Consider the following 16,564-nt stretch of genomic DNA (forward strand, 5'->3'; position numbering starts at 1 on the left):
TTAATATATTTTTGTTCTTCCTCTTTCATGACTTCTCCATTTGACTCAATTTTTCCTGCATTTCTTTAAGTGAGTTTTGCTCACTGAACAGCATCAAATGAATGTTGCAAAACTTGTGGATGCCAACAAGCACTTGCTAACAGGAGCCTGATATAACTGTCTCCTGGGAGGCTCTGCCAGTACCTGACAAATACAGAGGTCGGTATTCTCAGCCAACCATTGGACTGAACACAAGGTCTACAATGGTGGAACTAGAGGAAGGATCTAAAGAGCTGAAGGAGCTTGCAGCCCCATAGGAAGAATAGGAAGCAATCAGTACCCCCCAGAGTTCTCAGGGACTAAACTACCAACCAAAGAGTACACATGGAGGGACCCATGGCTCCAGCTGCATATGTATCAGAGGATGGCCTTATTGAACATCAAAGGGAGGAGAGACTCTTGGTCCTGAGAAGGCTTGATGCCCCAGTAGAGGGGAATAGGAGGACAAGGAAGTGAGATTGGGTGAGTTGGTGAGCAGGGGGATGGGGGAATGGGATAGGGTATTTTTGGAGGAGAAACCAGGATAGGGGTAACATTTAAAATGTAAATAAAGAAATTATCCAATAAGAAAAAGAAAATGACACATGCATTAGCAAAACTATCAAGAAGAATCTGTCTCAAAAAATATAGGTAATACCTACATCTATATCTGAGTTTGTCCTATGATTGCCAACTTAGTTCTATGTATAATAGAACTGCACATGTGCACACACAAACACACAAACTTATACATACACATGTGCATGTGTGTACCTCTACACAGACGAAATGAAAGATTTAAGCCAACCAAACATAAAGAATTGTATCATAGCATGTAGTGTATATTAGTTCAGCTGCTTAATTTCAGATAAAAACCTAAAGGGATTCATAATATTACAAGTTTAATCTTATTCAAAACACATCAAAAGGAAGACAAAGATGTTCTGAAGAGAAGATCTCAGAGTTAAACTCTGATAATAATTTACTGTTAATTTGAATATAAAAAATATTTGTAAGGAAATTTGTCTAGGAAAAGAGACAATGAGAACTCAGAAAGAGCAGTACTGAAGAAATATTTTGAGCTCCAAATAACTATGCTTTGTAAAGAATCTAAAGTAGAAATGATCATAAAGTAGCAATATAACTAATTCAGTCAAAAATAAATATCATGAAAGACAATCTTATGGTATTCATCTATGAATGGAGAAAGGACAATCCCCAAAACATATTTAAAACTCATATGGAGAAACAATGAAACTACAGTTGACATGCATTTATGAAAGAATATATAGTACTTGTAATTTGCATATTACATTTATCATTTGTTTACAAATATGTAGCTTGATATACTTAATACCATTTGGATTTTCATATTATCTTGGAATTCATATCTCAAAATCGTAACTCCACTGTGTTCTATTGTTTGACAACAGAACTTCTCCTTGAGTTCAGTTTTCTTTATAACTTGAGTTGGGCCAATGACAATTGACTCAATGCCTTTATCACACAAGAGACTAGAGATCTCCATTGTTCTTCTTTCTTCTATCATGTAAAGAAAAAGGGAGAAACAGACTGGCACACTTCACCAGAATCCTGCTAAGCTGGATTGTGATTTAAAATGTCTGGGCTCTAGGGACCCAAGGAAATTAGATTTTTTTCATTCAATCAACTTTATCCCTAGTGGTGTTCTATGGGCACAATATAGAACAGAACTATCATTCTTAAATAAAATACAAAAACTTGTTATGAGATTAGAAATTGAATGTGTATGGTGAGAATGCATTGTGTGTACATAGCAGCAAACAAAGATTTGGAAGTTTCTACTTCACAGTTTCCTCTGTTTAAATTACTGGATTTCAAAACCCAGTCCAGCAAACATAGATTTTTAGATACCAAGGACAACAAAACAATGCAAATAAAATGTATTTTCAAAGCAGCTTGGATTTCTTTTGCTTTATAACATTCCCTATGCACTGAAGGAAAGTCTGGGTGGCTCAAGTATACAGACTAGTGTATAATGTAGGTCTGGTTAAAAAACAAAGACATTTGCAAAGGGATAAATGTTACCCTGACCCCAGCTTTCTGTAATATCGAATGTCAGATTAAAATGAATGTTTATCTGTCCAGAATTTGAAAAAGAACCAGGTTACTCAAACATATCCAATAATGTTCTCTTTTTAAAAAGGAAAGAAGTTGAAAGACATATATTCTGTTCAGGAAATTTTCCCCTGTGCCCATGTGCTCAAGGCTCTTCCCCAGTTTCTTTTTTATTAATTTCAGTGTGTCTGGTTTTATGTAGAGGTCCTTGATCCACTTGGACTTGAGCTTAGTACAAGGAGATAAGAATGGATCTATTTGCATTCTTCTGCATGCTGACCTATTGAACCAGCATAATTTGTTGAAAAGGCTAATTTTTTTCCCACTGGATGGTTGTAGCTCCTTTGTCAAAGATCAAGTGACAATGATTGTGTGGGTTCATTTCTGGGTCTTCAATTCTATTCCATTGATCTACCTGCCTGTCACTGTACCAGTACTGCCAGTGGAGCTGCAAGCTGGTACAATCACTCTGAAAATCAGTCTGGCTGTTCCTCAGAAAACTGGGCATGATACAACCAGAGGACCCTGCTATATCACTCCTGGGCATATACCTAGAAGATTTCTCAGCATGTAATAAGAACACATGCTCCACTATGTTCATAGCAGTCCTATTTATAATAGCCAGAAGCTGGAAAGAACCCAGATATCTCTCAATGGAGGAATGGATACAGAAAATGTGGTATATTTACACTATGGAATACTTCTCATCTATTAAAAACAATGAATTCAAGAAATTCTTAGGCAAGTGGGTGGAACTGGAGAATGTCATCCTGAGTGAGGTTACCCAATCACAAAAGAACACAGATGGTATGCACTCACTGATAAATGGATATTAGCCCAGAAGCTCAGAATACCAAAGAAACAATTCACATATCAAAGGATGCCCAAGAAGAAGGAAGGAAAGGCCCTCTGGTCCTGGAAAGGCTCAGTGCAGTAGTGTAGGGGAATACCAGGACAGGGAAGCAGGAAGGGGGTGATTGGGGAACAGGGTAAGGAAGAGGGCTTATGAGACTTTCAGGGAGGGGAAATCCAGGGAAGGGGATAGCATTTAAAATGTAAATAAAGAATATAGTGATTAAAAAAATAAAGAAAAGAACATAGTGGAGCATGTGTCCTTATTACATGTAGGAGTATCTTCTGGGTACATGCCCAGTAGTGCTATAGCTGGGTCCTCATGGAGTACTATGACTAATTTTCTGAGGAATAGCCAAACTTATTTCCAGAGTGGTTTTATCAGCTTGCAATCCCACCAACAATGGAGAAGTGTTCCTCTTTCCCCACATCCTCTCCAGTATCTGCTGTCCCCTGCGTTTTTCATATTAGCCATTCTGACAGGTGTGAGGTGGAATTTCAGTATTGTTTCAATTTGCCTTTCCCTGATAACTAAGGATGCTGAAAATTTCTTTATGTGATTTAGAGCCATTCGAGTTTCCTCAGTTGAGAATTCCCTGTTTAGCTCTGTACCCCATTTTTAATAGGGTTATTTGACTCTCTGGGGACTAACTTCTTGAGTTCTTTGTATACATTGGATATTAGCCCTCTATTGGATGTAGGATTGGTAAAGATCTTTTCCCAAATTATTGGTTGCTATTTTGTCCTATTTACCATGTCCTTTGCCTTACAGAATCTTTGCAGTTTTATGAGGTTCCATTTGTTGATTCTTATTCTTAGAGCACAAGGCATTGGTGTTCTATTCAGGAACTTTTCCCCTGTGTCCATGTGTTCAAGATTCTTCCCTACTTTCTCCTCTATAAGCTGCAGTGTGCCTGGTATTTGTAGGTCCTTGATCCACTTAACCCCTGACACTATTATGGATGACAAGAAGTGCATGCCAAAAGGAGGATTCTATGGTTGTCTAAGGAGGGACCCTGCCAGAGCCTTACACATACAGATACTAGCAGCCAGCCATTGCTCTGGGAATGGAGACCCCAATGGAGGAGTTGGAGGGTGGTCCAGAGGAGCTGAATGGGTCTATAACCCCATGGGAATAACAACGATGTAGGCCACCCAGACGCTTCAGGACTCCCAGGGACTAAAATATCAACCAAGTGGTTCATATGATTCCAACCAAAAATGTGGCAGAGGAATGCCTTGTCGGGCATCAGTGGGAGGAGTGGTCCTTGGTCAGGAGAAGGCTCAATAGATGCCCCAACAAAAGGAAATCAAGTGGGGGGAGTTGGGAGTGGCTTGAATGGAGGGGCATATGCATGGAGGCAGGGGTGGGAGGAGGGGTTGGGGTTTCTTGTGGAGGGGGAAAACCAGGAAAGGTTTTACCATTTGAAATGTAATGAAGATTATATTCAATAAAATAAAGTAGAAAATTAAAAAAAAAAAAAGGACCAAATCATCCACTCTTTGGTCTTCCATCTTGAGCTTCATGTATTCTGTGAATTGTATCTTGGGTATTCTGAGCTTTTGGGCTAATATCCACTTATCAGTGAGTGCTTACCATGTGTGTTCTTTTGTAATTGAATTACCACACTCAGGATGATTTTCTAGTTTCATCCATTTGCGTATCCAGTTTTGTTCACAGTAAATATCCTTTGTTAGATACTACATTAAAACATTATATTGCTAACTGGGTCTATATTAATGTCATGTTCCTCGTATTTAAAGTAGGCTAATTCAAATATAGCACATATTCAAAACTTTTATGATTTACATTTTAGCATTTGTCTTTCTGTTTTGCTTGTGTATATTTTCATGAGAGTTAATGCAGATATTTTCTCATTTAAATGTAGTCAATGAAAATTCTCCAAACAACACTGATATGTCAATCATCTTTGTCATCCCACATGTCTTCTTTAGGGAAACCATATTATTGAGCTATCATGGGGAGAGCTTCCCTGTCACAGCAAGAAGACATAATCTCTCAGTAGGCTTCCTTCTTCTCTGTCTCTCACAATATTCCCACCCCTCATCCTCAGCATTCCCTAAGCCTTAGGTGTAGAGACTGTGTTGTGTGTTGTAGATATATCATCATGAGCTGGGAACCATATGTCATGGACTTTTTGCATTTTGCCTAGTTATGACTATCTGTGGTCACTTTCATTTACTGTAAGATGAAGTGTCTTTAAGTATGGGTGAGATGTAGATATAATGACAATTATTAAACAATAATTAAAAATTACATTGGTTTGAGAAGATGGCAGTAGCAGGCTCTCTTCTAAAATCAATGGCTTCATTGTTTGTAAACACTTGTTTATGAGCAACACTAAATGGCGATAATATGTTGTGCAATGTGTGTGTGTGTTTTGGGTGTGTGTATGTGTATGTGTGTGTCTAAGTTGTAATAATAACAGAGGTCATCAATGTGAGAGAGGATGAAAGGGATATGAGGAATTGGAGGGAAAGACTGATATGTGAAATAATGTAAAAGCGTGTGTTTATGAAATGATCATTTGTAAAAAATAAATTACATTTATAAAGGTAGCCTGCATTTTGAACTTTTTAGTAATTCATATTAAGCTTCCTGTCCATTAGTTCTATGGCCAGGAACAACACAGTGAATTAGCCATACTCAATATCATTTTTGTTTAAGTAAAGCTATGCTGGACATCAAGGGATTTAAAGGCCACCATTCATTTCGGAAATGCCTGCTCGGTCTGCAGTATACCCACTCTTTGACTGGTGCAACTACAATAGATCTTGATAATGGCACCATTTGTAACTTCTCTGACAGAAGAAGAGTGTTTCTTGTACTTAGCAAAAGGCTTCATTGCCACTAAATTAGATTTTGTTGAATAACCTAAAAAGAAAGCATCACACACGATATACTTGGATCATTGATTCAAAGGTGATTAATTCCTAAGGAACTGGCCTCTTGGAGAAAGGACGGGATGACACCTACGTTTATGGTATTTCTGACCTATTTTTTTCCTGAAGATGATATCAAAGAGAATAAAGCCACTATCATTCATTAACTAAAATCACTTTCCCATGTTGGGGTTTTGTGTGTGTGTGTGTGTGTGTGTGTAGGGGAGTTAATGTACACATGCTCAAGTCCATGTACGCACATGGCTGCATATGCATGCATGTGGAGGCAAGAGGACCAGAAGATGTGTCTTCCTTTTATGTTCTAAAATGTATTTTTTAAGACAGTGTCCCACATTGAATATGGAGTTTACAACAAGGCAAGATTAATTAACCAATGAGCCACAGGGAACCTGCTGCCTATACCAGGCAAGTGCTAGGATTATAGACCTGCTCTGCCACACCCACATGCCAGCCAATTTGATGGAGGCGTCTATCCAATGGATATTTCCCCTTCCCATTTACTCCACTTTGTGTAAAAGTAACATAAACCAACTATCATACTTGGTGATTTTACTTTGTATCATGTTTCCCCATGGGCAGTAAACATTATAAACATGCCAGGGAGAAATTATTTTCAGAACCTGGGCTTTCAGAAAGTTTGCTATATTATTTGGAGAATTTAATCCCGTTAGCTGGTGAGACATTCTATTTAAGTTGCTTATTCTTGGTTGTTTGCCACTGCCATATCTGAGCAGTTGTTCACAGATGATCACCTCCATTTATTCTCCATCTTACCTGGTTCTTCTTTCAAAACCAGGGGAATATTTCTCTTGTGATTCGAGATTACTCCAAATTAAAGAATGGCCAGAGAGTTTGGAAGGGCTCGCCCAGTTTGCTCAGGCCCATTCCATTTAGAAACACCTAAACTTAACTGAGAACTAAAATACAAAATTTCAATGAACCAATTGTTGCAATGAACCCCCTCATTTTTAACATGAAACATATGTATAAGTTATGGCTATAGACTTGGTCATTAGAAGGAAGAGATGATGCAGAACAGCCCTAATACTTTCATATTTAGACCAAGACTTCATATATATGAACTGCTATTCTGTTACTAACACTGGGCCTACAGATATTTGAGTCAATCCAGTTGTTGATCTCTGAATTCTGTCAGATGAGATGATGTGGACTTTTATCTCAGTGGAAGAAAATAAAATACTTTCAGTAAAAATACCAGTTTTGGTTTCCTTATAGCTCCTTTGAACAGTTTCAAAAGTTGCTCACTATTGTTTGAATATTTGATTATTTTCTTTATTTCAAGTGACATATTTTACATATTTTAGGTAATCAAGTGAGATTTATCTCTGTATGTAAATCTCCTAAATGGTATTTGTTAAGATTGCATTAAAACAAGCAGACGTTTTACAGAACCACAAATCTCTATGCTTTGTAGATGAATACAAACAATGAAAAGAAAGAAGAAAAGGTCCCCCTTTTCCAAAAGTAATGATTCTTTACCTGATTATGCAGTTTTCTTTTCTTCTGACCTATGTGCTCTCTCTTCCAGTTAAGCAGTTTCTTTAGGTGTCCTTCTTTTTTACCTATTGAACCACAGAATTTTAATTTCCTGCATCTAAACTGAGACACTATTGAAAACCCTAATGTCAGGAATTCATACACTAAAAGCTATAAAACCACATTCATTTTCTAGGAGATACTTCCTTGTTTTATTTTTCCCAAAAGATGAACTTTTTATTTATTTATTTTTTTACCATCCTTTATCCGACTTCAACTGAGGGTATTTTGCAATTTTGAGACTTTCATCTCTTTTTCTGAATGTCCAGCAGGCACACAGAGTCAACCTTTAAATCAGTCAGGTACAGAGAGGCAAGACTTTCCCACATATCTCAAGACTCATGCTTGACTGGGAGGTAAGCCAAATAATTTGTTAGGGAAGCCGCCCTTGACTTCCTGTTGTTCATAATCAGCTTGTTCAAGAGTATCATCTTTAGAGATTTGCAATTATTAACAATTTTATGTGATTGCCAATCCCCAGAGAGATCCCAATTCTAATGAAGTGCTGATCTTCCTCATCCAAGAGTCTGCTTTGTTAATATTTGATAACAAGGTGAAAATCTGAGAGAAGAACCCACTCTTTTACATGCTCTGCTGATACTATTTAGCATTTGAAATACTAGAAGCAATCTGTCTAAACTAGCAGAAAAAAAATTGCAAAAGGAAAGGGAAGATGTAGCATGGTAAGGCCAAGAATGATTGAATTCAGATATATATTAAATTTTTTGTAGAAAAGGTGATTTTAAAAAATGGTTCAAGTAACAATAACAAAGGTAGCAAACAGGAAAGCCAGAAAACAAATCACCATATCTGGAAAATATTAAAGGGGATATACTCAATATTTGTAGAGTTTTTCAACATTTTAATTTCAAATAGGAAAAAATACTATTTCCTTCGATACTTAATAAAGTGATTTACTTTTGGAACAAAAATAATACTTTCTTTGAACTTGGTTTTCTTTTCTTTCCCACATTTCTGTTCTTCAGACTCTCTGTGTCTATTTTGGCAGAGCAAACACTCAGTGTTTGGTGGATATTTAACCTCTTCAGAGAACAGCCATTCATAAAACAATTGGTTTAGTTATTTTTGGAATAAAAGTTAAATGAGATTAAATTCAAATACATTTTTAGATTGGAAACTGTAGACAGAAATGTAAAAACATTAAAAAATAGACACTATAACAAAAATATATGAGGAAAATGTATTTATCGCATAAATTCATAAAGAATACAGTAGAGGTTAAGAGTTTTTGCATTTTTCCCAAAGACAAGATATACACAAAAAATAAATGGCAAAATAAGGTATAAATAATAAAAATTCTGTGAAATATGATAGCCAATAATATTAATATTTTGTTCTAAAGGGACCCCTTCAAATATTTTGTAGAATGCTAAGGATCACTGTCCCCTTTTGCAAATGAAAGTATAGATTACTTAACTGAATGCATTGGTGCTATGATTAAGTTAATACATCTCAATCCTCTTTCAAATTGAATAAGTCAGGGTCACATCATTCTCTATTATCAGAACACACATTAAATACAAATGATATTCCTATCCTTATTCTTATCTAACCTCATCCTGATTGACTCTAAACTAACTATAGATTCAAAAGCATAGTTTTAATTGTAAAATATGACTTAAATAATACACTTTTGCTTCTTATCAATGATATGTATCAAATTATAAACATATTTTATGATCCCAGTGAATGACTATGGACTATTTCCTACAGTATCTTATTATGTATCTCTTTCACACATTGTTTTGTGATTCTATATGCTTGCTATGTTTTATTGTCCCTGGTCATTCCTGTATGATTACTCTTTTTTTTCTACAAATTTTATTTAGGGAGTTTTCAAATAATGTTCTACCTACCTCTTATTCATTCTTCTATCTTCCTACTTTTTGTGATCAATGTTACTAATAATTAACTTTTTTCTTGACTCACTATTCAACATAATAATTTTTATAAATCCATTTGTGTGTGTATTGGTGTGCTTAAATAATATAATAAATATACAAGAAACACATATTTATAACAAATTTATATTATATTCATCCATTGAGTGATTGTTTAAAGTTATTTAAAATGAATAACTGAATTTAATTTGTTGTTATAAACCATTCATTTTGAATTCTTTTAAACTTCTTAAAATACAGGGAATACTTGAACTTTAAGCTATCATGTGATCTTATATTTAGTAGTCTTAATTAGAGAAATAATATTATTTTAAATAAGAGTTTGGAGGGAAATAGTTTAATTTATTAATGTTAACGTTTATTAACACCCGACTTCACATTCCTGAAAGCAAACATCAAAAAGGAACATGAGTCTGTCCTCTATGAATTCCCATCCATCTACACATGCTCCTGGTATATTCCTACACAGTCCTTTTCCAGTGTCTTCATTGGAAAGGTTTCCAGCAGGTAAACCTGTCAATAATTGACCATCTATGATTAGTTAAGTAGAACCAACATATGTCTCAAATTAAGCACTGATTACAAGATTAGTACTTGAATACAGACTAGAAATTTACATCCCACTCTGCCTTTCTAGGCTAGGGGAAATTCCCACACAAATTGTGCTGCTGCAGGCCTGCCAGGTATTTCCTGTAAAAACAGATAACGTACCTGTTTTCTCCTAGGACTATAGAGTTTCTATGATGAAAGAAGCCTTTAAAAAACTCAAGGCTTATACATTTGCTTTATATATAAGAAAAATTGGATTTAGAGAGAAAAGTGAAATGACTTTTGCCCACCCACATTGTTTGAAGTTAAACCAAAAGAGACACAAACAACCAGCCTATGCCGATATATGTGATAGTCTTCCAGCTGGAGACAGAAATAAAATCTTCTAATAAAAATTTGATGGTTGGGTTTCTATTGGAATAGTTCTGTGATTTCCTCCTTCATTATTTTATTACCAGTGCTGACTAATCATGGCAGACATGCAATTCTGTGTGACTCTCAGCCAAAAAATTTTCTTTACAAAAACTAGTGACTGACAATTCAAACTGCAAGAAAAGGAAAAATAAAAATAGAAATCACCCCTTATAAATCAAGATTGAAAATGAGAAATTTGAAAAAATATAGAAATTGAAAAAATATCCTGCAAACTAAAGGGGATTTATTCAAATATATAATGGTAAATCCCAGGAAGAAATAATGAACTTAGCTCATGCCTGTGGTTGGCTCTTATTGTGCTTTCATCCTTTCCAAGAACCTCCGTTTTGACAATATAGTACAAGCAAAGCAAGAGAGGGGTTTGTTGAATTAAAGTGGAGGGAAACTCTCATGTGTCTCTGCATTGGAATGTAGCGTCAAGAAATAGGAAATAACCACAGAAGACCAATCCTGAAGATATCCCACCATTGACATCCAGACACAAAGGGAAGAACAGCCTGAAAACTCATCATGGAAGTCAAAGTAATAAATAAGTCAGTGTGGTTTGACATGCTCCCTGCTAATCAGTGTAAGAATATGTGCATAGGATGGATGCTCTCAGAAGAACTGGAAATGGTATCTATGGCCATGCATCATCAGCTGAATGTGAGATTGTGCACAGCTAGGAAGGAGAGTGTACCAGAGGCACGGAATGATGCAATGCTTGTAAACGGCATGTTTCAAGGTGGCAGCCACCAATTCTCATATGACCCAATCAGCAATTCTTAACCCTAGAAACTGTGTACAATCAACTCAAGGTATTCCTTGTTTTCTGGCTCTAAACCCTCTCAGCGTAACAGATTGTGGATAACTATGGCATTACATCATTTATTCCTGGGTCTCTGTGACTGATGCTCTCATTTCCTTTTTTCCTTTTTTTTTAATTTTTATTTTTAATTTTTGTTTTTTATACTCAGGGCTCCTCTGCATAGCCTGGCTGTCCTGGACTGATGCTCTCATTTTCTCATAGCCAATACTTTTACATTGTTTTTATTTTCTTTATTCTGTGACCCTTTTGTAGTCTCTGGGAGGAAGATGAATCCAGTTTTATGTCGCTTCAAACTGTCAGTAGGAGAAAGACTCTCCACTATCTTCTAGATAGGTACCTATCTTTTGTAAATCTGGTGTTAAAGGAAGCCCCAAACTCATTCAACCTTTCCTGCAATCTTCTATAGCTCCAAAGACTCCAAGATGTTTTATTTATAAAATGAACATTAAGAAAAACAAGTCATTGGAATTAGGTGCACTTGTGCATATTGAATGGCATTGCTAATTGAAATCCTTTACTCTTGCATTTTTTGTTTTATGGACATTTTGCCTGGAGACATCAAGGACCTTCACTTTAACTTTGAAATCATGTGATGGTGTCAGAGTCGGTCCTAGAGTTACTTAGCCTTCATCAACTTTGCATAATTAGTCATGTGACCTTTTGATATACTCAATCAAGTTTTCCATTACAAGGAGAGTTATCAATGATTATGAATTTTAATATTATGAATCTGTTTCAGTTTTAACTTGTTATAACTTTTCATTACATATATTGTTGGTATTATTGTTATTATTAGTGGGTTTTGTTATTTTAATTTAACAATTTATTGTTATTATTATTATTATTATTATTGCTAGTAGTAGTAGTAGTAGTAGTAGTAGTTGTAGTATTTAATCTCTTTTTACAGTCCAGTTCTTACCTCTCTTCTGGTCCATGCTCTGACAGTTCCTAACCCCATACCTCCTCCCCCATCTCCAAGAGGATATCCCTACCCCAGTTCCCCATACCACCAGACCTCCCCACTCTTGGGCCTTAGGCATCTTGAGGGTTAGGTACTTCTTTTCTCACCGAAGACAGACCAGGCAGTCCTCTGTTGTATATGTGCCAGGGGCCTCATATTAGCGAGTGTATGCTCTCCGGTTGATGGCTCAGTGACTAACAGATATCAGGGGTATAGGTTAGTTGAGACCGCTGGTCTTCCTATTCAACAATCCTCAGCTTCTTCCAGCCTTTTCCTAATTAAACCCCAGGGGTCCCAAGTTTCTTTCCATTGTTGGGTGTAATTATCTGTATCTGGCTCTTTCAGCTGCTTGGTGGGCCTCTCAGAGGGCCATACTAGGCTTTTGTCTGTAAGTACATCATAGCATCAGTAACATTGTCAGGTCTTGGGGCCTCTCCTTAAACTAGATCCCAATTTGGGCTGGTTACTGGACCTCCTCTCCATTAGTCTCTTCTCCATTTTTTCCCTTTAGTCCGTTTAGACAGGAACAATTTTGGATCATAGTTTTTAACTGTGGTATGGCAACCCCATCCCCATTTTTATAATTTTTTTAAACTTTTCCAACATATTTTTATTATATTCACCCCAACAACTCCTCCCACATTTACCTCACTGCACCTCTCTCAAACACTCTACCTCCATTCTTTTGTGGGAAAGTCCTATTGTAATCTTTGCAAACATCACATGAAATCCACAATTCTCTCTACATATACATCTCTACATCAATAAATGAATGTAGGTCTCAGACTTTCCCCAACCTGGTTAAAATAAAGAGAATTATCCCTTTTGGAGTCCTCAGTCACAAATGAGACATTCAGGTAAGCCCCTTCATCCTAATGCTGAGACCCTTTAAAACTTGACCTAATTTATCATATACATTGTATGTATTTCTTCTTCATTTAAACATTCTTCATTGTAAAATTAAAATAAGTGTTCAGCACAAGTCCTAGATTAAATTACAATGTAGAAAATATGGTCTATGCTATCTTCCTTTCGATTTGTTTATTGACTCTTAAGCACTCACATTTTCTTTCTTTAATTGGTGACATGATTATTATATCACATGTTATATCTAAGGAAAATTAATGAAGTTGCTAGACAAAATGGCAAAATGCAGATATATGAAGAAGGTAGTATTAATACTGCCTCTAATCTAAAATGGATGCAAAGAAAGTTGTAGTTTTTTTTTTTTTACTTTTTTTTATTCGATATAATTTTTTATTTACATTTCAAATGATTTCCCCTTTTCTAGCCCCCCACTCCCCGAAAGTCCCATAAGCCCCTTTCTCTTGCCCTGTCCTCCCACACAACCCTTCCTACTTCCCCGTTCTGGTTTTGCCGAATACTGCTTCACTGAGTCTTTCCAGAAAAAGGGGCCACTCCTCCCTTCTTCTTGTCCCTCATTTGATGTGTGGATTATGTTTGGGTATTCCAGTTTTCTAGGTTAATATCCACTTATTAGTGAGTGCATACCATGATTCACCTTTTGAGTCTGGGTTACCTCACTTAGTATGATGTTCTCTAGCTCCATCCATTTGCCTAAGAATTTCATGAATTCATTGTTTCTAATGTCTGAATAGTACTCCATTGTGTAGATATACCACATTTTTTGCATCCACTCTTCTGTTGAGGGATACCTGGGTTCTTTCCAGCATCTGGCAATTATAAATAGGGCTGCTATGAAGATAGTAGAGCATGTATCCTTATTACATGGTGGGGTATATGCCCAGGAGTGGTATAGCAGGATCTTCTGGAAGTGAGGTGCCCCGTTTTCGGAGGAACCGCCAGACTGATTTCCAGAGTGGTTGTACCAATTTGCGACCCCACCAGCAGTGGAGGAGTGCTCCTCTTTTTCCACACCCCTGGTACAGTGACAGGCAGGAGGATCAATGGAAGAGGACTGAAGATCCAGAAATGAACCCACACACCTATGGCCACTTGATCCTTGACAAAGAGGCTGAAAGCATCCAATGGAAAAAAGATAGCCTTTTCAACAAATGGCGCTGGTTCAACTAGAGGTCAGCATGCAGAAGAATGCGAATTGATCCATCCTTGTCTCCTTGTACTAAGCTCAAATCCAAATGGATCAAGGACCTCCACATAAAGCCAGGCACTCTGAAGCTAATAGAAAAGAAACTGGGGAAGACCCTTGAGGACATCGGTACAGGGAGAAAGTTTCTGAACAGAACACCAATAGCATATGCTCTAAGATCAAGAATTGACAAATGGGACGTCATAAAATTACAAAGTTTCTGTAAGGCAAAGTACACCATCAAGAAGACAAATCGGCAACCAACAAATTGGGAAAAGATCTTCACCAATCCTACATCAGATAGAGGGCTAATATCCAATATATATAAAGAACTCAAGAAGTTAGACTCCAGAAAACCAAACAACCCTATTAAAAAATGGGGTACAGAGTTAAACAAAGAATTCTCACCTGAAGAACTTCGGATGGTGGAGAAGCATCTTAAAAAATGCTCAACTTCATTAGTCATTAGGGAAATGCAAATCAAAACAACCCAGAGATTTCACCTTACACCAGTCAGAATGGCTAAGATTAAAAATTCAGGAGACAGCAGGTGTTGGAGAAAGTTGTAGTTTTAAAGTTAAATATTTAGAGAAGAGGAGTTCCAGGGTCACAGGAGAAAAGTCAATAGTAGTGCAAAGGCTTGGAAGTCAGAAAAGATTCATTTTCCATGATCTACCAATTGTGGTTTAACTTGAGCAAATTATGTAAAATCTGTGGCTTTCAGTGTCATAAACATGTTCTCTAAGTTATAAAGATGTTAGCAGCAATAATTAGTTTATACTATAAACTAAAATGCTACCTTTTGCTCAGTGTGATCATACATTACCAGGAACTTAGCTAAAAAGCTCTTCATGAAATATGCTCTCCTTTGTTATATTCTCGGGAGGCTGGTTCCCTTATAGTTACATAATAGTTACAGAGGCAAAACAAAACTGTAAAGCATAAAGCAACAGTTAAAAAGAAGGAAGCAGCTTTAAACACTACACTCACTTCACAGTGTTCCTAAGTATTGTTTAGGGTTCCTTTTGCTATCATTTATAAAGAAATACATAAATTGACTTAGAGATGAATACCTCCTTACCACATCCCACTATGAGCAAAATGATGACAAATTTTACCCATAAAATTTTCAGTGGAAACACAAGTATCTCTGAAACTTATCACTTTCTCATCTGTCACTTTGACAGAATGCAATTTCAAACACTGTCTGGTTGCAACTAACTAGCATGTACTTATTTTGCACCTAAACTTTTATAAATTTGTAGATATTTGAGTCCATGATTCTAATTACTCTGAAGACTAAGGTCTTTTTTCCACTTTGTGTGTGTGCCTTTGAGTTGTACCAACTATGAAAATATAAAGGCTCTTACAGGGAATAACTCAAATCATAAATTTCTAAATCCAAATTTAGAATAAAACAAAGAGGAATTTGTACCTTTCTTTAATATGATGATGTAAAACAAATTAGATATAGATATAGATGTAGATATAGATAGATATATAATTTGCATCTTACTGATCACAATAGTATAAGCATTGATCTTTCCTCAAAAGAGAAATCAAGTCATATGTTTATCATCTTTGTTAGAATCTTCCTGCCCATGACTCTCTTTTCTCCATCTGGTTTCCAATTTATTTATATATTTATTTTCCTGAAGACTAAGATCACATTTTTTATTCTATAGAGCATAAATTAAAAATTGCTATTAAGAAAATAAGTGCTATGTAAAAGATTTTAAAAGTTTAGGATATCTATTTTAATACATTTGGTACTCTTATAATGAATTTCTACTTCCTTTTCTAATTAGCAAGTGAGAATGTGTCAGAACAATGTCTGTAAGCAAGTCCGGGAGCCGAATGCCAATTTTTAGTGCTTTTAACAGGTTTCACATAATCCTTGAAAAAGTATTCTCTGAGGATATTATTATCCACTTTACATAGGATAAAATGGAAACAGAGGAATTCAGCACGTTGTTAACTCTTCGAGATTACCTCTGACTTCCCTTCTACAGAAATTCACAACTGCCCCTCTAGTGACATCACATGGAATGATATCTTGGCCTTTTCATTAACCGGTTGTTCTTTATCTGAGGCAGCAAATTCAAGTGGAAAGCGTTTCTAGACTACATGGAGCTGGTTCTGAGTAAGCAGTGAGTTACTTCTGTTAGACATTAGTGGGGACCCTCAATGCCTCTGATTTGTTGTATCAAATCACTTATTTTTTTTATTTCTCCAAGTGGAACAATGGGAAAGAAGTTGGCCTTGAAACGTTATGTAGATTCCTCAAGTACAGATGTAAGAGAAATGAATATAAGTGACCCCTTTAGGTTGCTGTTCTTTCTGCCTCCTCTTCCGGTATCCTTCTTTTC

The sequence above is a fragment of the Apodemus sylvaticus genome, chromosome 6 (assembly GCF_947179515.1).
Source record: "Apodemus sylvaticus chromosome 6, mApoSyl1.1, whole genome shotgun sequence".
In the NCBI taxonomy this organism is placed as follows: Eukaryota; Metazoa; Chordata; class Mammalia; order Rodentia; family Muridae; genus Apodemus; species Apodemus sylvaticus.